General features: G+C 42.6%; 2 long non-coding RNA genes across 3 annotated transcripts; both read left to right on the top strand.

The window, feature by feature from the left end:
* Nucleotides 1-1,305: 1,305 nt before the first annotated feature.
* Nucleotides 1,306-18,417, top strand: LOC131838228 (uncharacterized). 2 transcript variants are annotated; one of them, XR_009356523.1, is made up of 5 exons: nt 1,306-1,454; nt 5,392-5,558; nt 7,248-7,375; nt 15,093-15,265; nt 16,006-18,417. It is a non-coding gene; the product is annotated as an uncharacterized LOC131838228 (long non-coding RNA). The 2 variants fall into 2 exon arrangements; XR_009356522.1 differs by lacking the exon at nt 7,248-7,375 and having other exon boundaries at nt 1,329-1,454.
* On the top strand, nt 8,676-14,760 carry LOC131838229 (uncharacterized). Its single transcript, XR_009356524.1, has 2 exons — nt 8,676-10,197; nt 11,031-14,760. It is a non-coding gene; the product is annotated as an uncharacterized LOC131838229 (long non-coding RNA).
* Nucleotides 18,418-24,440: the final 6,023 nt, after the last annotated feature.

The raw sequence follows: 24,440 nt of genomic DNA on the forward strand, positions 1-24,440 counted from the left end.
GCGGGCACCGCGCCATAGAGTTCTGGGAGGAGGCTGGCGGGTGGGAGGGGCGCTCCGAGGCAGGACTCCAGTCGGCTAGGGGCGTGTGGGTGGGGAGACCCGCCGGCAAGAAGCAGGAAGCGGGGGGAGTCAGGGATCCATAGGGTCGGAAGACGTGGAGAAAGAAACAAAGAGTGCCGGAGATTGGAGCGCGAGGTGGGGGCGTGCACCTCCCAGGACGCAGAGCTGGGGCCCCGCGCAGCCTGGCGCACCGCCCACTTTGGCCCGCGAATCTTTTCAACCTCTCGTTTTTGGGGGTTCCAGTTCAAGCATCTAACGGGCTCTGTCTGGGTTTGGACCGCGCAAACTTCGAGGCGGCGGCGGGGAAAGCCCAGGGGAGAGGGGTGGGGTCACTGAGTCACTGGCAGTGAGTCACTGAGCCCTGCTGTCCTCCGGGGTTGAGGGCTCCTTAGCGGTTCGGGAACCGCTAGACGAGATGGACTCGAGTCTCCTCGGGCCGCGCGCACACTGTTCTGAGTTTTACATAACTTCGAGTCGGGCCTCCGCTTTTCTCTGTGCGGTTCGCCTGCGGGGATACTGGAGCACCCCTACGTTCTTAAGGACTCTCCAAACCTGGTTTTGTTCCAAATGTGAGGACTTTCCCATCAGCAAGACATTTCTGCAGATCCCGGATAGCTGCCAAACACGGGTCTCCAGCATCACGAACGCACTCGGGGAGGGGTTTTCTTTTCAAAGTTCCCTCCTACCCTTCCCTCTGGGCTCCTCTCAGTGCCACCCCCCCGCCCGCGTGAAACCACACCCGACTCTTAACACGATCTGAAAAGTTTGGGTAGAAAGAGGAAACCCAGCGTCCGTAGTTTCAAAATCAAATCGAGAGATCACTGGTTTTTCAGCTATAGTAGAAGTCATTAAAGGTAGAATCTATGCCAATTATAGAATTAATTAGGTGTTGCTTTAAAGCCTGGATTTGATTAATGAAAGGCAATTATATAACGCAAGTGACAGGATGCTTGGGGAAAATAGATTTATGTGTTCATTTTGGTTCAGCGAGGCACAGTTCGGGTTTCTGTTGACTTGTCTGGGAAATGTCACAGGTCCTTTTGGCCTCTTTTCCAGAAAAATTCGTGCAGTTAGCCTTCCAGTGACGGAGATAAACTGTCCGCAGAAATAACAGAAAACTTATGGTCTGGAGCATCAGGGAGTGCTCAGATTCCACCACCAAAACCCATGTAGGGTAAATCACTCAAATCAAGCGCTGTTGCAACATTGGTATATACAGAAGAGAGCGTTTACCCCCAAAGGGGCGATGAGGGAGGAAAGTTAAACCAGCCCTACGGGGATTAAGGAGTAATTTAAAAATCCCGGGTGTTTTTGTTTGTTTGTTTGTGTATTTAGAAGACCTAGTACCGGATGGATTGACTTCAAAACTAGAGTGAATAGTTACAAGAAAAAAAGTAAAAATCCTTCCCTGTCTTTGTTTTTGTTTTGTTTTCGAGTGGGGGGTGAGGGGTTTGTACTGGACCTTACCTGGCATTTAAGAAAAATAGTGTAGAACCAAATGAAGGGTTTATCGTAGCCTCTTGGTACAAGCCTTGTCTAGGCAATATTTTGTTTACCTCATTTCAGATATTTCTGGCAAATGGCACTGGCAAAGTCAAGCTGTAGGACCTCTGAGACACAGCTCCCCTACTGTGCATTTCCTTTCTTCTCTCCTGTGCTGGGGGGTACCTTGGGGCACTCCCCAGGAGCATGCCTGGGGCTCCGTGCTCTGGTAGACTAGCTTGTCTTCCCCATTGCCATCTTGCTCCCTTAGAACTCTTTATTCAAACCACTGCTCGGCAAATCGCCACCATTGTGCGTGTGCCTGGAATTTTTAGGAGGAGGGGGAAAAAAAAAGCCATCTCCCCATGGGGAGGGAGGGAGAGAGGATGGACCCTACTTCCTCCCGAAATGCTGATCCCAGAGCAATGAGGTGGTGCTATCAGGGGATGCTTGCTGACTAACTCACCACGGAAAATGAGGGCAAGGCTCTGGTGTGGTGTGGCAGGGTGCCCTGTTGGTGACCACAGCAAATTCCTAGGGCCTGGTGACTTCCTCTGGGATGGACTCTGGCCTTCCTCATCCTCTCAGGGGTATCCCTCCTTTCTAACCTGACTGCAGTCTGCACTGTCAGGCAGGACTGTGGGTCATTTGCTGTCTTAGCTCAGGTGCTGTAGCAAATACCGTGGACCATGTGGGCTACCCAACAGACAGTTCTAGAGGCAGGAAGTCCAAGATCAAGGTGCTGGCAGATTCAGTGTCTGATAAGGACCTGCTTTCTGGCGTGCAGACCGTCCCCTTCTTGCCTTGTCCTCAGATGGGGGAGACAGAACTAACTGAAATCTCTTCCTTTTCTTGTAAGTACACTGAGTCCCCTAATGGGGGCTCCACTGTCAACACCTCATCTAGACCTAACTACCCCCAAAGGCTCCATGTCCATATACGGAAGTGTTGGAGACTAGGGTTCCTAGATACCAATTAGGAGTTCTGGGGGGCAGGGTGGGACACAAACTTTCCATGCATAGCACTCGCCATACAGCGCACACGCGCGCGTGCACACACATACAGAGTATCCAGGGTGTCCTTCCTATTAGAAATGGCCATAGCTAGCAGGGGCCTATACAGCATAGAAAACTGGAGGTTACAAAAACACTCTTACCTCCTCTGTGTAGAATGCATGAAATTTCGGACAGAATTAACTTCATTCGGAGACACAGGTGCGTAGCACGGGGCTCAGCCAATGGGTGGCCAGTCGCCAGCGTGGGAAATCACGACGACTGCACTGTGTTTGAGTGGGGTCCTTAATCCTGCCCTATCTGTGCCCCCACGTTCTTGGTGACCTTTGAGAGTCGACAGTATGGGACCTAGCTCTCTCGGCTTTCCTATTCCTTTATCTGAGCGCCCTGAAAACCTAGCCTGGGGGTGTGTTTAAATGCTGGACCAGGGAAGCCGTTTCAGACACTGCACTGTGCGGGGTGTGTCTCCGTAAGGACACAGTGACCCGACTCGTAGGCCAGCCATGAACACGACTGCATCTAAAGTCCTAACAGGGATTTGGGAATTTGCAAGCTGTGGTGATGTCAGTTGAATGGGGTGATTTGAACTGACAGAGCGGCCAGCCATGTGCAGAGGAGCTTAGCGGCGGGTGGGGGCTTTAGGAGGGTTTAGGAAGGCTGGTTGGCAGGAGGCCACATGGGGGGACAGCTTCTAGCAGGATGGCCTGTGTGGGATGAGAGAAAGGAGAAGGTGGATAAAGTGAGATGCAAGAAGCGGGAAAATACCTGGAAGACGTGGTCATTAAAAACATAATCAGGGGCACCTGGGTGGCTCAGTGGGTTAAAGCTTCTGCCTTCAGCTCAGGTCATGATCTCAGGGTCCTGGGATTGAGCCCCTCATTGGGCTCTCTGCTCAGTGGGGAGCCTGCTTCTGCCTCTCTCTCTGCCTGCCGCGCTGCCTACTTGTGATCTCTGTCTGTCAAATAAATAAGTTTTTAAAAATCTTAAAAAAAAAAAAATCATCACTCATATCACCGGTACTTTCATTTTGGTGTCTCCTGGATGACAAGGGAGTTCGCACACGTGTTACTAAATGTCCTCACTGCCTCTTGCAAAGGGCATTTGCTCATCCATTTTACAGCCAAGGGGCCCGAGACGAAGGCTCACAATTTGCTCAGGGTCTCCTGACTAGGAGGGGAGGGAGGAAGGGGGCAAGATTTTCAGTGGAGGCCTTTGTGACTCCAAAGGCACTTTTCTTTTCCCTTTGCCTTCCTTGATGGTGAAATTTTGCTCCCTGTCAGCCAACCATTCACGGATATTATTTAGGACCTACTGTGTTCCAGGAGCTGGAGAGGCTGGTTCATTACCAGATTATGTCTTGAAGGAGCGAATGCCGAATGGAGTTTGGTAGATGCCTAGGCTGTCATTTTTATGTTATTCAGAGGACATAACAGTGATTCATAGTAGAGACAAAGTTTTTTGGTTTTTTGTTTTTAAGATTTTATTTACTTGAGAGAGAGAGAGAGCGCGCACACACTCGTACGGGGAAGGGCAGAGGGAAAGAGAGAAGCAGGCTACTGGCTGACCAGGGAAACCTACTTGGGGCTCTCCATCCTGGGACCCCAGGATCACGACCTGAGCTGAAGACAGACACTTAACGCGCTGAGCCACCCTGGTGCGGGGGGTTTGGTTTTCACTTGCTTCCTAAATGATAACTGGAAGAGTTACACATTTTCACCTAGATTTTTTTCCATCTCTTCAGCGGCATCGTCTCTAAAATTGGACATAGCTCATCTCACCCCCTAAAACCCACCAACCCCAGCGGCTTCCGCTCTCAACCTCTGTGTCCGTTCAGGGCAACCAGCACACTACCAAGATGACAGACCTTCATCCCCATGGCCATTCCTTCCTCTTTGGTCACTCAGACCCAGGAGCCCTCCTGGATCATTGTCTCCTGTGTCCGCTCCTCCATTTCATTGCTGTCACTCATCCAAGCCGTTGGTCCCTCTGCCCTGCAACCCTGGAATTCCCTTCTCCCAGGATCTCCTTTCCTCCACCAACATGTCTGTCTTTGAGCCACAACCTCTTTTTCTTAATGACTGCATTCTGGTTTTTTTCTTAAGATTTTTTTTGAAGACTCCTTTATTTACTTATTTGACAGAGAGAGAGAGAGAGAGAGATCACAAGTAGGCAGAGAGGCAGGCAGAGAGAGTGGAGAAGCAGACTCCCCGCCAAGAAGAGAAGCCGACTCGGGGGGCTTGATCCTAGGATCCTGAGATCATGACCTGAGCCCAAGGCAGATGCTTAACCCACTGAGCCACCCAGGCACCCGTAATGACTACATTCTTAACACTCCCCAGAGATCCAAAGTGAATCACTCCTTCCTTCATTAAGATGTAAGCTCCAGGGGCACCTGGGTGGCTCAGTGGGTTAAGCCGCTGCCTTCGGCTCAGGTCATGATCTCAGGGTCCTGGGATCGAGTCCCGCATCGGGCTCTCTGCTCTGCAGGGAGCCTGCTCCCTCCTCTCTCTCTCTGTCTGCCTCTCTGCCTACTTGTGGTCTCTCTCTGTCAAATAAATAAATAAAATCTTTAAAAAAAAAAAGATGTAAGCTCCATAAAAACAAAAAGAATGTGGGGTCCATGAGGGCAGGGATTTTTTTTCTCTTTTGTTCACTATCCTATCGTCACGTGCCTAGAGAAGTCTGGCACATTCGTTGAATGTCGGATTGATGCATGAGTAATTCATAGAAGAAGGAAGAAAGGAAAGAAGGGAGGGAGGAGGCTAGTATTTCTAGTGTTGCCATGTTCAAGCCTTCTGCCAATCACTTTACATGTGACTGCATTTAATCTCCTCAGGACATAATGATCCACAAATTCACTGACTCAGAATATTGAAGAGTGACCGTGGGCCAGGCTCTTGGCTAGACACTGCGGGGAGAGGGAGAAGTGAACAAGGCTCGCGCCCTTGGAATGTTGACTTGAGCGGCGCGTGTGCAAACGGGATGCAGAGAGACAATACTCAGGTAAAGGAACAAGCCAAGCAATTACAATTTGTAATAAAGATGGTGAAGGAAACAGAAGTTTTGCTGCAAAGGAGGTTAAGGCTCAGACATTCAGCTGTGACCTTTGAAGGCCAGGCCGAGCGTGCCTACCCATCCTTCCCGCTGCCCCTCACCAGGCTGCAGGTGCAGGAGGACCCCGAGGTTCTCTCTGTTGGGCGAATATACCGCACTTTTCTGTATTTCCCATATTTCTTCATATTCTGTTAAGCAGATGGGGGTCCTCATTTTCTGTACTGCCTGCAACGCATGTTAGCTCAGGTAAGTTAGAAAGTGTTCATGCCTCCGGGGAACTCCCAGCCTTATAGAGGGACCAGGAACCACAGAAAGAGCTGTACTGCATAGCGGACTGTGGTTAGTGCTCTCACGGAGGTATGGATGAAATACTAACACGTTTAGATGGAAAAATGATCCATAGCCACTTGGGGCAGACCGGAAAATATATTTAGAAAAGGTGGTATTCAAGGAATAGGTACACTTTTTATGGCTTTTTGTGGTAGAGAAAGAAGGTTCAAAACTGATGAAACAGTCTGAGCAAAAATCACCTAGATGGCAGGGTTCTGGGGGAAGGGGGGGCATTTAGGGGAGAGCAGGGATCCCAGTATGGCTGGACTGTAGAGCAGTGTGGGGGGGAGGGAATCGGGTGCTAATATGGGGCCATGTGTTGGAGGATGAAATACCAAAGAAAGGAGTTTATCATTAATGCGGTGGGCAGTGGGAATTCACTGCCATTTGTGGCTTGCTTTAGAAAGACTGTTCTAGAATATTTGTGGGGGGTGAATTGAGGAGACCGATTGGAAGGCTGTTTGCAGTAGATCAGGTGAATGGGGGGCATCCAGTGATGGCCTAGGGAGATGACTGTTCCAGACTGTGAAGTGAGGAGACAAGCAAGTCAAAGGCCTTAGAGCTTTCTGGATAGGAACCGAGAGAATAAATGTGGTGTACACAGAAGAAAAATATTGAGGTGGGAAAATAATGTGGGGTGGAAGAGAATTCATTCAAATCCTCTTGTCTGGAAGTGTCATCCTTCCGTAGCCTATATACAGTGAAATCTCACGAGGTGGCTGAGGTATAAGCTGGGTCCCACAATTCTGCCTTTTGTTGCACTTCCAGAATGTTCCCATGGGTTAATACCCATTGCCTTATGATGGTCTGCTTTCCACAGTTGGTATACAATTGGGGACTTCTTTGGTATCTTCTCGAACAGTTTCTAAAGTTCAGAGAAAAAGCATAAAGACAAATTCTTGGAAATTTCTTTGAATCTTTTTGGGAGAACTAAAAGCAGATCATAGTTCTCCGTAGAGCTATTTATTAGTTGTAATTTCATCGAAGTCTAAAGTACATTCTCTGACAAAGGAAAGAGAAGGTGGTCAGTATGTAGGAGGGAAAAAGAGATGTTCATCAATCTAGGGAGGGAAAACCTAATGCAAGTATTTCCAGTTGATGTCAGACAGATGTAAAGCTAGATTTTCAGTATTGGTTTACTGGATGCAAAACACAAAATGAAACCAGCCCCATTATAAAAACCAAACATTATTTGAAAGTGACCTAAAGGACACTGTCAGAGTTTAGTTATTGGCCAAGTGAGATTACCACAAGAAAACAAGAAGGTATTTATTCGTGGCCTCTAATGTTGTTTTTACCATGTTTTAGGATAGAGAAGGTCATCCCACCACAAGAAAATTTGTCCAAGGGCATGCACATCCTGGAAATTGACTCTGCCTATCTTTAGGAGGTCCCCTAGTTCCTGGATGGTGGAAGTGTTTTCAGGAGATATTTTGGTAATGGGCCCAATGGTAATAATTGTTTAATAGCACAGTTTTAATGAACTGTGGAAGTTTAAAAAAAATTTTTTGTGGTAACCTATAAAGCTAAAATGGAGATATATTGATTACATATATAGTCATAATGTCTTTCCTATATATTTGGGACAAGTAAAAGAACTCTATCCCACTTATCTTCCAACTGATTAATGAATTAACCAATCTTCCCCAAAACTGTGGAGATATTTTAGCTCTGGCATATCATGCTCCTTTAGCCAGTGAAAATTATTTTCTTCAGAACCTTGGATATTACCTTTAGTTTTGGATATGTTTGATAAACACATGTTTATCATGTGTTTAAAATACATCCCATCAAACTTTGGTCTTGTGTATGGTGACAAAGATGGTTATGATCTGTAGAGGTTAGAAATGAAAATCAAAAGACAAAGTCTCAGAAAAGTAATAAACACATTAAGTCAAAGTAACCCTAAATGCAAATGGAAGGAAATATAAGATAATCATACAATTATGCAAGGCAAAAGATTAAGAAAACTCATTACCACAATTATGAGAAATAACTAAGAAAGACCATTTTGAGTTAGCTGTAGCAGAATAAAGGGATTGGCAGCCCTCTCCATAATTCTCCTGCAGTGATTTCTTAAACTACTGAGTAAGGTTTTCTATTTCTAATTAGCTAAGTCTTAGAAATATGCCCTCTAATGTGACTCATATGAACATATGGAGTAACTACAAAAATATTATGGAACTTGAGCTTAATATAGGTTAAACATGTTTTCTCCATATCATAAATGGTGAAACATTGTTCTGATACAGTACTGTAATGCATTTATCTGTGAGCTCCAGAACTTGAGTTGAGACACGTGTGATTTCGCGTGTCAAGATCAGGGTTTTCGTTTTGCTGACTCTGGGTTGGTTTTCACAGTCCGTGATTTGTGAGCTCTAAGCAATAATGGTAACCAGGCATGCCATGATATCCTGACTAAAATTGGACTCTGGCCCAGATGGGAAAGCTAATGGTAATCATAATGAGACCTTGCATGTATTGAGTGCCTACTGTATGCCAAGTGTGAGCCTATTTGCCACGTGTTAACTTATTTAATCCTCACAACAGCCCTATTATACATAGGAAGAAATTGAGACACAGAGAAGCTGAGTAAGTTACTCAAGCTCACACAGCCAGAACATGGCAGACCTGGGATTTGAACCCAGGACTTCTGGCTCCGGGTCCCACACTTGAAACTTCACTGTTCAGTAGTATATCAGATGTTGTGTTGTTGGTGACATCCCCGCGTCTCTTTGGCATTCTTATTGGGATATCTATCTCTTTTTACTTTTTTTTTTTTCCTGTTCTGATGCAGCAACAGGACCCTCTTTGATTCAGAGAATATGGTGCCCTTAATGAATCATCAAGATGTCCATGAACAATTTCAGGGGTTTTCTGTAGAGATCTCATTTCTTTCCTTCTTCTTCTTCTTCTTCTTCTTTTTTTTTTTTTTTAAGATCTTGTTTCTGAATTCTGACTCAACCCACCAGAATGATTTGATAGTGATGGAGTATGACTCCACACAATTACATGAATGAAAATCCTCAACCGCATTCACTAGTGGAAAAGAAAGAAACTAACGTTTTTGGAACGCATAGCCTCTGTAACTAAGAACATCTTCTACTCGTTCTCTATTAGTTGGAGTTTTAGGGAGATTTATTAACGTTTAGGGTGCTAATATTACATGGGCCAAAAGTAATGGGAGAGTTCTATGGTCTGAGCAATAACAGTGAATCACAGGACAACCAAGATTCTCAAGGCCAAACTAAACAACGTTACTGAGAATACATACAAGCTTGCTACCCAGTTAAAGAATTTCTTGTGCACCTGCCATCTCATTGCTTCTGTGTATCAGAGTTTCCCAAGTAATGCTCATCAACACCAGGTTTCTTTTAAAACAGAGTCTCCTTAAAGCGCTTCACACGTGTACAAGGCTGAGAGCAACAAATATCCTAGTCCCATTGTAGATCCAAGAGGAAAAGAAAGTGTTAAAAAGCCTGATGAAGTCCCCACTTAGCAGAGCCCCAAATCCTCAGTGGATTGGATTATTCTAGAAAGAACCAGTGACCCTCTTCAGCCAATGTGTTTTGAGTCCTGGTGTGTGCCAGGCTCCTGGTTGTGAGCTAAGGACACAGAACTGAATAAGCACCTTCTTTGCACTCAGAGGGCCCCTAAATGACTTCTCTCTTCTCTGCTAAATCTTTTTGTCTCTAAGTCTTGTGTGATCATGCTGCCACATCAAGATCTAGTCTAGTAGTTTCGTAATGCCCCCTTCTCCCTGCACCACCAAACCTCCCCACACACTGGGCTAAAGTCACAGTGCTTTTTACTCGGAAAGCCATGGAAATGTGAAGTTCACTGTTTTGCTCTCTCTGATAAAATATAGCATAATAACTGGTTGCTGGGTTACTGCATAAAACACAGGCCCCAAATGTAGCCAGGAAGAATAGTTAGCAATTAAGTAAAGGAAATGACTAGTGGGTTTGAAACTCAACACACGGCCCATGTACTTCTTAGCAAAGGAAGGCATCTGGGTTACTTAGGCAACTTTTATCACTAAGGAAGTAGTTTTGGTGACTCACACTCATACAGAACAACTGCTTTCAAAATCTGTTATTTGGTGCCTTTACCATTAGGCTTCTGTTTTCCTTTATCTTTGGACTGGGACAGAAAAAAGCTACATTTGGATGGCACGGGTTTATTACTTAGTAGCATATGATTCTCTGGCTGACCTATGTTTTGAAATTTAATGGACCTGTGGTGATCAGAGTAAAAGGTCAGTAGCTCTTGCCCCGTATTAGTATATTAAATGTAGAACTAAGCTTATCTTCTAAGCAGCAATGTTATGTCTTATATTAACAACATTTCTTGTCAGTTACTTTCTGTTATTTGATGTAACAATACTGCTATTGAAAATACTGGTCACACGAAAGGGCTTTATACCATAACCTAAAATGCCTCAGTTTTTCCCCAAGGAGATGAAAAATGGAATTAAATTGTTCATGGAGAGCTGCCTGGAGTATATATTGTGTTGTATATATTATTGTATATCATACATTTTATATATTGTACATTGTATAACTATTGGTATATTGTCTATATTATTACATGCAAAAAATAGAGGAACTGGCAGGAAAAGTCCTCTGCCAGCTTCTCTCTTCAGATTATCTGTCTGCCCGCTCGTTGTTCTAATAGTATTTCCTGACAATTGATATTTTTCTGTGTTAAAAAATAGTAGAGAAGTTGTAGAAGAAGTGAGTTAATTCCTAGAGTGATGGGCTGATAATGTGCTTGGAGAATTATGGAAGAACTTACTATTGACAAAGAAAAGTGGGAGTAAGACCAGGTGATTGGGCTCATGGGTTTGGTTACAGAGGCTCTGGCTTTGTCCCGTAACCTTCTCGATATCAGTGTTCAGTGCAGTCAGCATAGGGCTCGCCTGGATGGTCTTTGTATCTTTTGTTCTAACTCCAGAAATCGTGCTGTAAGTCTCAAAAGTGTAGCTGTTTTCATTTTGCTTTTAATTTAGCCCTTTTCTGCTTTTAATTTTGTGGCTGGAAAAGCTTGAAAAAGGCAATGAGTCATGACAACCATTTCTTTTCCTTCCAGATAGAAGCATTCAGTGTGAGGCCAGGGCATGGAGCACCATTTGCGCGATTTGTGAGCCTTAGCAGCCCCTCCCTCTTCTGTGGGGCCCCTTTCAGGGAACATGGGAGAAGGGACGGTCCAGTGGTTCTCAAAGTGGGGTTCCCAGACCAGCAACATCTGCATCGTCTGCTGTTTGTTGGCAATGCTGTCGCTTCCCAACTTAGGCTGACCGAGTCAGAACTCTGGAGCAGAGGCCCAACAGTCTGGTTTTAAAGAAGACTTCCAGATGATTCTGAGGAGTGCTGATGTCTGAGAACCATCATGCTAGTGAATTATTAGTATTTGTGGCCATGAAGAGTATGAAAACTACAGTGGTTGGAGAGTGGGGACATTGATGTGTCTGTTGATGAGGAAATGAGGAATAGTTAGGAGAAAGAGTTTTAACTTGAGAATCAAAAAATGAAAAGTCTGGAATTTAATGAGGAAGACTGATTGCTTGCAAGAACCTTTGCTTTCTTAGAGAAGGACAATCCGGATGACTGGGGGACTGTGAACTAACTATATGGGCATGGTTCTGAAATTCTCGAATAATCTCTTGTGAGAGAAGTCATGCCTTTCCGTATGAGGACATACATTCAACTCAGGTTTGTAAAATCCTTTAAGACTCTCATGGGCCGTTGGCTTGCTCAGCTCATTTGCATCTTGAGGCCCCGTTTCTGCGTCTGAAAACCACATGCGTTGTTACTTGCCACAAATGATCTCATCAGCATGAAGTCAGAGATTTGGAATATATAAGAGGATTTGTGAAGTGATCTGATTACTGAAAAACGTGAAGTAAGAATGAAGAATAATACTATCGATATGGACAGGAAGAGGGGTTTAGAAGGCGATCCAAAAATGGGTGGATATTTCAATTTCCCTTTGACACATGTACCCACTTTAATCCTGGCTCTGTTGTGTAGTACTTTTTTGATGTTAAGTAAATCACAGTTTTTCAAAGCTTTTCACTTTAGTTTCCTCAAAAAAAAAAAAATACCATCAATGATAATCGACTCAGAGGATTGTTGTGAGAAAAAAGATTAGATTAAAATATGAAAATGGAGCTTGCAAAGGTCAAACATTACACATTTTAGATACTGTTGTTAGGATTGTTGTTGTTTTATGTCTGGGTTGAGAAAGCTTCGTGATTATTGACATAATGACATCCAGGAGTTTGGAATAAATGTGTACGTCAGCAGATTTTATGATTACAAAAAATAGCTATGTTTGCTTTCCTACTAATTCTCCTCCAGTGGAATGTTTTCATTTTCTCATGAAATGAGGGAGATCCACACATGTTTTATTAAAGAAAGCAGCCTGATATTTTTTATCCTTTGAACAGAGAGACTGCATTTCACTCATTCTTTCAGGGAAAGATGACAGATTCTGGAGTCCAGGCTACATGGATTAAATTCCCAAGTTCTGCGTAAGCCTTAGTTTCCTTGTATATAAGAAGGAGGTGTTAATATGGAGGTATATGAAGATGAAGTGAGAAATATAGATAAAATGCATGGTAGAGGGACACAAGGTAACCACCCAATAATGTGGGTTGTTATTAAACTACAGCATGAAGAGGGGTGATGAGTCTGAAAAATCAGGGGCAGGAGAAAATAAGAAGACAAGGGCCTGATCATTTTGCAAATGAAAATTCAAGTAGGTTCCATGACTTTCTGGTGACTCTTACTAAATTAAACAATTCTCTCTTTCAAATAGACAAAATTAATCATAGTGATTTATAATATGCATATCTACCTAATTAGTCAAAATTTCAATCTCGATTTAAAGTTACACATCTTCCCTTCGCAGGCTTGAGTGTGCTGGTTGCAAGGGAATGGGAGTCCTACATCTCTCTTTACAAAGTGCTTCTCCTCCCCCATCCCCATCTTGCTAACTGAGGTCTCCTACTTCAGGGTTAGATCTCATGGAGAAGAGGTGAGGGAGATAAGAAAGTTCTTTCTTGACAAGTACGGCTGGTGATCTAGAGTTTACATGTCTCCATTGGGCATGTGCTGAAAACTGGCCCTTTCTCTAGCAGGTGCGTCTCTGGGGACTTCTCATCATTGGGATGGCTCTCTGAAAGGGTCTTTAACAAGCGTTCGTATTGGGTTTTCCACAGTTGCTAGAAGTCATTCAGAAGTATACTCTTTGATTTTTTCAGTTGCAGTAAACTTCTTTCCAGGGGCTCATCCTCCCACAGGATCTAAAACAGGGAGCTCTCCCTTGTATGGTTCAGATCTGGTCTAAGGGAAATACTTGACTTTCTAAAAGTAGGGGATAGTGGGACGCCTGGGTGGCTCAGTGGGTTAAAGCCTCTGCCTTCGGCTAAGGTCATGATCCCAGGGTCCTGGGATCAAGTCCCCCATCGGGCTCTTTGCTCTCAACAGGGAGCCTGCTTCCTCCTTTCTCTGCCTGCCTCTCTGCCTCCTTGTGATTTCTGTCTATCAAATAAATAAATAAATCTTTAAAAAAAAAAACAAACCCTAGGGGATAGAGGATAAGTACAGTTGTAAACACCCAGGGTGGTCCTTTGAAGCTCATTGTGTGGGTCCTTGAGGTGAGTAGCAAACAGCTCCGTAGACCTTCTGGGGAAAAAGGTCAATCCACACAGCATGCTGGCAACTTTCTCCAAACACTTTCCTCTTCTGGGCTCCTGGTTGACTCAGTCGGTTAAGCATCCAACTCTTGGTTTTGGCTCAGCTCATGATCGCAGGGTAGTAAAATCAAGCCCTGCATTGGGCTCCCCACTCAGGGGAGAACCTACTTCCTCTCTCCCCTGCCTCACCACCAACTCCCTATTTTTATGTGTGTTCTCCCTGTTTCTCTCCCTCTCTAAAATTAAATGAATCTTAAACAACAACAACAACAACAAACTTTCCGCTTCAGTAATCTCCAACTCAGGGTGCCTGGGTGGCTCAGTGGGTTAAAGCCTCTGCCTTCGCCTCAGGTTATGATCTCAGGGTCCCGGGCTCTCTGCTTGGCAGGGAGCCTGCTTCCCCCTCTCTGCCTGTCTCTCTGCCTACTTGTGATCTCTGTCTGTCAAATAAATAAATAAAATCTTGAAAAAAAAATCTCCAACTCATTTATACCTTCATTTGGGATACCTTCATCATGGAGCGACAGACGGTTATAAGAGTGATATAACTCTTTCCAGAACCCTTCCTTTGAAAACTTCAAGTTATAGTGTTGTTTTTCACTTCAGAATGTGGTTTCTGCTGTGTGCTGCTTCAGTTGAAACTTGTACTTTAACTCCTATGAAAGGAAAGGGGAAAGGATCACTTTGGGGTTGGCCTGACTTGAGGAATGCCCTGACTTCTCAGACCATCACCCCCAAGTTGTTGTGGCTTCCAAGAAGATGGTTTGGCCATGCATGAGGGTCAATGGTTTGACCCTCGTGAGTGCCCAAATCCCAAGGTTATCCCAAAGTAAATCTTTCAGTGTGGGTGTTTTTTCAGATGTTCAAATTTAATCTTTTTCTCATAGGCAGCTTTTTGTTTTTTAATGTGACTAATTTACATTATTCCTGACTTCCATGATCAATCTTGGGGCTTGCTCATGTTATTGTTTTAGGAGCTAAAATGTGTTTAAAAATGGTGTTCAGATCAAGTTGGAAAAAACTGTTAAATTTGCCAGTTCTAATCTGATCCTAAATTCCCACTTGTATTAAATAAACGCGTCTTGAGACAAATTAAATATGTCATGTATTGTGTTTAAATTTTCAATTATTATTATTGTCATTATGTTTGCATTTCAGGCATGACATTTTCTAATGTGAGCGTTCACACATGGATACATGTGTACAAGTAAATGCAGCTCTGAACTCAGGCCCAAAATGTCTGTGACTGCCTTGTGGTAGCTCTGGAGGTGGATATCTAAGTCCATTTTGTAATATGGACTTGGACTTGGAATGTTTTTGTAGAAACTAGGTACTATTGTGAAAATTACACAGACCTCTGAAAAATTCCTGGGAATTTGAAAATTGGGTATGTTAGGTATATTTGTCTAGTAGCTCTTAATGTCAATTTGGTTATTATTATTTTTTTTAAGTATGCTGGATTGGCACCGAGGAGTTAGGACAGCCACACTTTGAGATAATGACTAAATGCCCATCTATGCATCCATCCACTCAAGGGACCTCTAAAATTGCCCAAAACGGCCAGCAATCCCTGTACCGGCAAATGAAAGATTATTCCAGACTTTGCTGTGAAAGAGAGGAGAAGGTAAGGAGTTCAAGGCTCAGAGGCAAAGACCCTTTGCTCATCTTTGAGGCTGCTTTTACTGGTGCTTCAGGATCCTCACAAATCCTTATCGCTGTTCTCAAGCACATGATGTCTGGCAAGGGGTCTTACAGGAACTAGGAGGATCTGTTTATAGGAAAGATACAGAAAGATAAGGTATGCTAGTCTGCCTGTTCTAGGAGTTCTGCTAAACATACCCTAAGGGACAATGCATACATCTCTCAGATCACAGGGCAGCTGTTTTGGGGCTGAGAATTTTTCTAGGAAAGGCAACTCCCCACAGCCTTCCAAAGGCAGAGTGGTCACACGGGGCCTCAGTATTCCACTGGCCTACTCCCTTTACCGGAAACTTCCTTCACTGCAAGTGTTAACATTTTAGCAAGCCAGGTATTACGGCTGATTTCACGCTCTTCGTGAAACCCAACATAAATATTAGAATTTTGTACTATGGTTGCTCATGGTTAAAAATAAATCATCATCATCATAAAACATTGGCACTAATCTGAATTTTTTAAAAAAGCACGATCTGTATTTTGGTTCCTAGTGGTGAGAAATGAGTGGAATCTTTTATTTTTTATCCTGAAAATACTTTCTGTTTGACAACTTTTTAAGTAAATATATGGGAACAATACTGGCAAGGCCAGGTGCCTTATACCTTATGTTCTTTGCTTTCCTTTCCTCTCATTTTGTCTTCTCTTGTTCTCCTGGTCTCTTCTTTCCAGGGTGCCGGGGCTGTGCTCAGAGGAGATCATGATCCATGGAAAGATGACCTGAACCTGTCAACTTGGAGCCAATTTGAGCATATGGAGGCAAAGAGTCAAAACGGAAAGAAAGAGAGAGACTCTTCTGGATTTTGTGCAGCTCTGTAATTTAAACAGGGTTGCGCGTGGCAGCAGGCTGCCTGGTGTGTCAGAGTGGACGCAAAGATGGTAAACCGGAAGGAGGCCTGGAAAGAAGGGAAATGGGTAATGAGCATCTCTTGAGACAAAGCAGTGTGTGTGTGTGTGTGTGTGTGTGTGCGTGTGCGCGTGTGCCATGTGTTTTAGCAAGGTTTAAAAAGGTTTTATTAAATTGGAGGCATCCAATTTAGGGGGCACCTGGGTGACTCCATCAGAAGAGCTTGCAAATCTTGATCTCGGGTTCAAGCCCCACCTTGGGCCTAGAGCTTACTTAAAAAAATAACAAAAAAATAAATTGGAAGCCTCAGGATGAACTTGCAGCTTAAAAAATTTTCCCTTCTAAAGCTGAACGAGTCTAGACTGCCCCCCGGTCTTACTCTCTCTAAAGCTGGTTGTGTGGAACATTGAATGTTCTGTTATTCTTCCAGTAAAAGAAGGTTGGGGAGGGGTACCAAATCTGGGGGTCAAATATAAAAAGGAGCTTAGAATAGGAAGGAACAGCCAAGAAATGTTTGCAAAAGAAGAGGAATTCTGGGGGTTCCAAGTAGGTGTGAAAATGTATTTCCAAGTTCCACTGTTTGCCGGTGTGATTTGCCAACAGGAACAGCAGACATTCCCCAAGAAGGGCTGGCCCCCATAAGGACGAACCTGCCTTAGAATCTAGTATGTGAACAAGGAAGTATTACAAACCACTGTGGAAGGGGAATCTAGGTATTTGCAGAAAAGTTGGGTTTAAAACCTCTCCTTGCATACCAATCAAAATAGATTTAAAAAATGAAACATGAAGGAAGAGAACATACAGCTGAATGTAGCTCATTTTTCCCCCAAGTATAGGACTTCCTAGGCTTGGATAATCACACAGGAAAACTGTGTGTATTTGACTGCAGAAAATTAAATACGTTTGTGTCGTAAAATATTATAAACCAAATCCAATGGAAACTGATGAACAGAGAGACATTTTTACAACACACATGGCTGACAGCTTTCTAGCCACACACACACACAAAAATCATTGTGGTAAAGCAGTCAGAAACTCATATTATCCCAGTAGCAAAAGGACAAATATAACAAATAATTGACAGAAGAAAATAATTACAGATGTCCCATAAACATGTGATAATTCATCCACGACATGTATTTTTAAAAGGAAAATAAAAATAACTCACTAATTTTTTGGCCTATAAGATAGACAGAACTTTAAAATGGCAACACTTGTTCATGAGGATAAAGCACGTAAGGGTCCTCAGCCAATGATGACAAGTTGGGCTTGTAATCATTTTGGAAATGCATCAGGAACTTAGGTAGTAATTATGTCTTTCACCTCGTAACCCTCCCTTCTAGACTCTAGCTGATGAGAACCTCAGAGCTTTTGAATATTTATATGCAAGAATTTCATCGCCCTGTTCACATAGCAAAAAACGGAATCCTCTTCAATGTTCAATACTGAGAGACCAGAAAAAGAAATTATGGATGTTTATGTATTACAGAAGCTACTAAGGTGGGAAGGATACCCAGTGAACAGTTGAAAGTGGCTGATTTTTAGGGATGAGGGTGGAATCAAGGCATTTTTGGAAGCTGGATTTTTTTTTTTTTTTTTTTTTTTACCTTTTGTAATTTGCTTTACTCCTCCAAATTAGCATGCATTATTCAGAAAATTCAGAAAAAAATTTTTAAAAAATTTCATAAAAAGTAAAGATGATATGTAAAAAATGATATATCCCTTGATACAAATGCAAAAGTGATCATGATAAAATGTTAGATGGAAAAAAAAAAACAGGGCATAAAACACAAATGCAGTAAGATGATGATTTTGGTCAAATATAATGAGTGCAAAGACTAGAGAGAGAAATACTATGATTTAGCTATAGTTACCTCTTGTGGCTTTTTAAAATTTTCTTTTTAAATATATTTTCCTATTTTCTGCATTATGTGTAATGGGCATAAATATTTTATTAGCTGTGAACATAGAAGAAGAACAGTCCTCTTACAGTTGGATTGGGCTCTCGATTCTGGGCATTTCTGATGTTATGTTCTCTTTCACTTCGGGTGATAACCAGAAAATTGTTTTTCATATAATGTCTTTCCTCTATAGGGAAAAAGTAATACGATGGAACTGCAGTCTTAAGCTTTTGGGTTTTCAAACTGCAACGAGACAGAAATAAGGCTCTTGGTTGCATTCTTTGCCACCCTATTCTTGAAGTAAGGCCTACAGTAAAAGAAGGGAAAAAAAAAAAACATAGGCCACGCAGATTCCTGACATTCTTTTCTAACCAGAATGATTTTTAACCCCTAATGTGATTTTTCCCCCTTAAAATAGATACCATTTCTCGTCTTTCAGTTATTCTTTGATACCTTACAAATTTTTTAAAAATTGGTGCTCTCTCCTGATTCTTTAAAAAAAAAACAAAAACGAAAACAAAACAAAAAAAAAAAAACCAGTGTCTGTGATTTGTAAATAAATCTGTTCACCTGGAGAATATTGATTTATGGGACAGTCAGCCAATCACATGAAAATTTCCCCTTTTGATTTTTTGTTAAAAAAAAAAAAACAAAAATCCAAAACTCTGAATATTAAAAAAGAAAAACTGATAGGGCCTAAATGGATTTATGAGCATTTTAAACATTCGTAAAGGTCTTTGAAACTTACAGGCTTACATTATCATTTATGGTTGATACTGTCCTATTATTAAAACATACTTTGCCATCCACTGAAATTTAGTCTATTTTGGTCATTCCGTATTCTCTGAATGACTAAACATAGAACAAATCCCTTTGAGACTTGGACTATATTTTAACTCTGCAGTAATTACCTTAGATGGGAATGAAAGAGTCAGTCTTGATCTTCAGGACTCAGGGTAACTCTGTTAATGGCCTCTGGGGCATTCCCAGTGTGAATAGAAAGTTTGGGGGAATCAGTGTTACTCGTGTTATATAATGTTTCCTGGAGTGACTTTGAAAGATTGTAAGGCCAATTTCAACAATTTTAAGTAAATACAAAGTTGCATTGTTTTCTTATGGAGTGACTAGATCTAGTAAAAATGTTATGATGTTTTGGTTATTTTTATCACTACTGGATCCTATGAGAATGATCTTAAATGATATTAGTGTTGGTATCTAGACTTGTACCTGACTAGTAAGGGTAGGGTGAAAAAATCCTTTCTTTCTTTCTTTATTTATTTAGATTTTATTTATTTATTTGGACAGAGAGAGAAATCACAAGTAGGCAGAGAAGCAGGTAGAGGAGAGGGGTGCAGGGTTGGTGGAGAGGGGAAGCAGGCTCCCTGCTGAGCAGAGATTCCCAATGCAGGGCTGGATCCCAGGATCCTGGCATCATGACCTGAGCCAAAGGCAGAGGCTTAACCCACTGAGAGCCACCCAGGCACCCCCCCCCCCAAAATCCTTTTATTTGACTTTTTTCTGCATTTCAGTTTGTTGGTAAGTGACAACTGTAGCAGTGAGGGAAAAAAAAGGCTCTGAAGAAGAATGAGGGGTTTTATGGAGCGTGTATGTGTTTTGTTTCTGTAGGGTGTATGTGAGTGTGTGTGTGCACACACGTGTGTTTCTCTCTTCCTGCCCTTGCTGGATCTGGTTAGGGGGATTTGTTCATCTCAAACAGTTCTGAATGTTTGGTGAATTAGCAGAAAACAGGAGCAAAGTAGTAGGAGCTCGCTTTTTCATTTTTATCTCCTCTATTCCCATCATGGATCCTGTTTTCGCACCTGAAGTAATGAAGGCTGTAATAGAAAACAAAAAGGAAAGACATCTTGTTAGAGAATATGCAAATAGGTCTATTGGTAATATAGGCTCTTTAAAAGCATACCAGGAAAATAATTCTGTGTATGTGATTGTTAGAAAAGAGTGGACTATCGTTTCCAGTGTGAGTTGTTCAGATAGGGAAGTTGCTGAGACAGAGGAAGGAAATCAGGATTTATTATTCTAGGCATATCACCGAATTTCTCTCTCTCTTTCTCTCTCCCTGTGTATCCATTAATTATTGATTAAATATAGACAGTTACCTTGCTAGCACATATTACCCTTGTTTCATAGATGAAGAAAGTATTAGAGGCAGGATTCACATTGCCTCATTTATTCTAAGGACTCTGTATGTCCCTCGAACAGCATCAAGGTGTCTTTGTGGAAGAAACTGGTCTGAGATTCTAAGTTCTGTTTGTGAGTCTTCGAGGTTGTGTCTCTTTTGTGAAGCAGAGTTAACCTTTTGTCTAACCTTTACAAAATGCATTGTCATAGCAGTTCAGGCCACCTTCTTTGAGTTCTACAGTTGCCTTCATTCCTTACGCCAACCTGTTCTCAAGAAGCAATATGTTCTAGCAACCAGGGTTTGCCCTAGTTTGGACCCTGAGCCTTCCCTCCAGTTGTAGAGGCCCAGCAGGCAGGGGACAGCTGATAGCTTCTGTACTAAGTTATGGTATAGCCAGTCCTGGAAAGACCTTGGAAGACCCCTGAGTAAAAAGTCCCCATTCTCCACCTAGTTGTGGGCTGGGGCAAGTTACCTCAAGTTTCTGAATCTCCATGTCTTTACCTGTCAAACTGAGATTGGGTGAAATCAGTGTCCCCTGGGGTCACTAGGAGGCAGCTACGGGGATAGGTGAGGGCAGGGGCGATGATCTGGTGTTCTTCTGGACCCCCGACTATCCATGCTTCAGCAGCGGAACATCTGTGCATATGGGTGCACACGCAAACACACTCGACCTCACCTTATGCCCTGATTCTGGATGAGATTTTCTTTGAAGAAAAGGTTCTGTATCTAAAAATAGTTGGAAAAACACAGGGAAATAGTCCTTAATATGTCTTCCAGCTCCAAATTTCCTTGGGCTAGGAGAACCATTTTAAAGATAGACAATCCCACTATCTTTAATTGAACTAAAATCTAATCTTTAAAATTTATTGCCAAACATTTTTGAATTAGAAATTTCAGAAAAAAATCTGAAAGAGAAAAATCAGTGTCAAGATCTATGACTGAGCACTTTGAGGTGGTAAGCTAGAAGGCAAACTGCATGATTTCTATGCTTTTCAGCCAAAAAAATCCATAATTAAATTTCCTCAAGTTTCCAATTTTTATTTAAAAAAGCATTTTTTTCTCCTCTTTCTCCTCCTCCTCCACCTCCTCTTCCTCCTTCTGAGGTAAGTGTAAGATAATATTTACAATCGGAAGTCACTAGAATATACTTCGCAAAGGAAAAGTACCATTCCTTCGAGACATCGTGAAGTTCATCATTTTCCATCTGTTCTTTTTCTCCTGGAAGCTTGTCATGCCATTAATAGAACACACCTGCTGTTTCCTGTGTCTTTTCTTTTGTGACAGTCTGTGAACAAGGTGACCGGACACCGGAGGAAGAACAGAAGTGCTAAATCTTTGAGGGCAACTTATTTAAAACCCAAGTACAATCTTTAAGCACTTGCTGCATACTTCAACGCTGCTCATTCATGGATGGGCTACCCATCAAGGTCGTGACTTCAAAGGCTGACTTTTAAGCAGCTCTGTCCAACAGAACTTTCTATGAGGATGGAAATGTCCTCTCTTTGCTGAACAGTACCGCAGCCACCAGCCGCATGTGGCTATTGAAAGGTGCCTCGCGTGACTAATGAACTGAGTTTTCAGTGTTAAGTAAGCTGGTTTAAACCTAAATCTGCAAGTGTGGCTCTTGATGACCCTGTTGGACAGTGTAGTTCTGGAGAATCAATAGAATTGGTAAAATCATCTTAGGTTCAGGGGATAGTAGGCAATAAGTTGTTCTTTATTATTGGCACTTGAATGGGTTAGGGTACAGATTTTTACATATGAAACCATTTTAAATTAAGTATTTCTTCAGTGCTTGGCACATAAAAGAGTCAAGGGGTGATGGGACGGTCTTAATAGGTTTCACCTTACTCCACTCCTGGTCCCAGCAACACAGGCTTCCTGGGTGAGGTCCCTTGTAAGTCTCCCCTAAGGATTGGCAGATCCGTAGATTTAACTTTCAAGCTACCCCGGTCTTTGTGACAGAGTTCTGAGTGAGGCACTATCTATGCGTGCTGCTGTCTTTTTTCTTACTGCCAATGCTTCTAGACTCAGCAACTCCTCCTCAGTTATGCCTCTGGCTTACAGACATCCAGCCTTTCTGCTCCCAGCCCAGGCTACTCCTGGACACCTCCCACAAATTTCCCTATGGCCCTTAGAGGTCTATGGCTATAAGCACCACCCTGTAGCATGCTGACCTGACCTCAGTTAGGGCCCCATGTTCAGTTATGGTTCCTAACACAGCATCACCAACTTGCAGCATGAGCAATTCCAGGGGTCAGAATCATGCCATTGGACACAGTTGAAGGGACCGAGAATGCATCACTCTGAGAATGTCACTAGATGTATAGTGTTTATTAAACATGCTTTTCTATTGTGCCAGGCATGAAATGAAGTGCTTTGAATTCTCACTTCACCTTTGTAGCAACCACATGTCCTATTTTTACACATTGTAGATGTGTCTGTAGGCTCAGAGAGGGTAAGTGACTTTCCCAAAGTCACACAGCTAGGAGGCAGCAGATCTACAATTTCCTATTTAAACTCTCTGGCTCTCAGGCTTACAGTTTTAACCACAAGGAAATTTATTATTCAAGAGGGACAGTTCTTCAAAATCAGTGCAGAGGGCAAATCTAAAAGGAACTGGATTTGGGGGGACTACAGAGAAGGATTTTCTACTAATTCAAGCTCTTCACCACAAACACCTCACTCTGTGAGGTCTGCTGTGCCCAGGAGCAGATCACAGCTGAGACCTTGTGCTGGCCCATCAGAGCGGTGATAGAAGGCCTAGAAAAAATGAGGGCTCACGAGTGATAGATGAACTCTCAGGATCTTTCTGATTCAAATTTCTTCTGAATATAATTTCCTCTCTTGAGGACATTTATTGCCAATTTATTCCCATATAACTACTTTTTTATTTTTTCATGCAATTCATAAAGACCCTTCTTTTTCTGTGTGAAACCAGAATGTAATTTATTCATCACTCAAATTTGCAGCAAGCCTGTGTAAGGATCCACATCACGTTTCGCTGGGGAATAAAGAATGGCCTGGATCATGGAAACTCAAAGATGATTGCCAAAAGTATTTTAAACATTTGGCAGACTTTGTTTAGTTCTGTTAGATATTAATGACCCGTGACATGACAGCCAGGAGAGGAAGAATAAAATATCATTAGATTTCAAGTTATACAAGGAGCTCTAAAATCATTGAGATATGCTATTATTATTCTAATATACCCTTAGTGTTCTATTGTGCTCCTTAATTATTCCTGATATGCATTGTATGTGCCAGGTGTTAACTAGCATTTTGGGTTTCTTCACAAGTGCATTTTCTGTGTTTTGAGGGAAAAGAGACTGAATATCCTAAAAATACTTGTATTTTCAAAAAGTGTGTTGAGTGTCTGTGATTAAAATGTAAGCTCTATTGGACATGTTACTGAGGATAACTTTATGGGAAACTATAAGATTAGAAAGCTGTTTTCCTTCTGTAAGAACATTTGGGATTCACTTTGGGAAAGAGTAGTTAATGCATATCTTCATGTTCCCTGTATGTACCCATCCTGTCTTCCTCCTCAAGTCCTCCTGTTGCCGCGTGCCCAGCCCGCACAACTTGCACCAGAGTTTGGAAATGGACGTATACTTAATCCGAGTGGGCCTGACATCTACAGGTGCTTGCATGGAGATGGGCATACATCATGATTAGGGAGAAAGTTCTCATTCTTGAAATGATTGTCGCACAGGATAAGCCTTACAGAGGAAATGCTAGGCAAAGGGATGATGTATCTAAGGTAAAAGCTGGGCTGGGAAGCCCTGAAAGGATTTTGTGATGGGAACAGGTGGGATATGTGTTTCAGAATACTGCTGGTCATGGAGTTCGATCGGGGAATTAAAAAGTCTGGATTTCTAGCCTGGGAGTCTAGAAGGAAGGTTGCACTAGCAGGTCTGGAAGAAGGTTAGGATTTCTGGGCAATGTAAAGAATGTGAGCAAGGAGTGTTAAGCTGGGAAACTGAGGCAGTTTGCAGCAGAGCTAAAAAAGGGGAGGAAATAGAGATCATAAAGAAAAGTGTGTGCTATACTGTGAAGACCCTTAAGTATCAGCGTGAACAGTTTGAAACCAGCTTATGAGGGAATGGAGGTCCATCTCCTTTCCTCTCAGAAGACTGGTATTTTCCATGAACTCTTTCACATATTTTTGGCCTGTCTGTCCTCTACAGGGTTAGATCCTTGGTCATATTTATTTTGA

This window comes from Mustela lutreola, chromosome 8 (genome assembly GCF_030435805.1).
Source record: "Mustela lutreola isolate mMusLut2 chromosome 8, mMusLut2.pri, whole genome shotgun sequence".
Taxonomy (NCBI): domain Eukaryota; kingdom Metazoa; phylum Chordata; class Mammalia; order Carnivora; family Mustelidae; genus Mustela; species Mustela lutreola.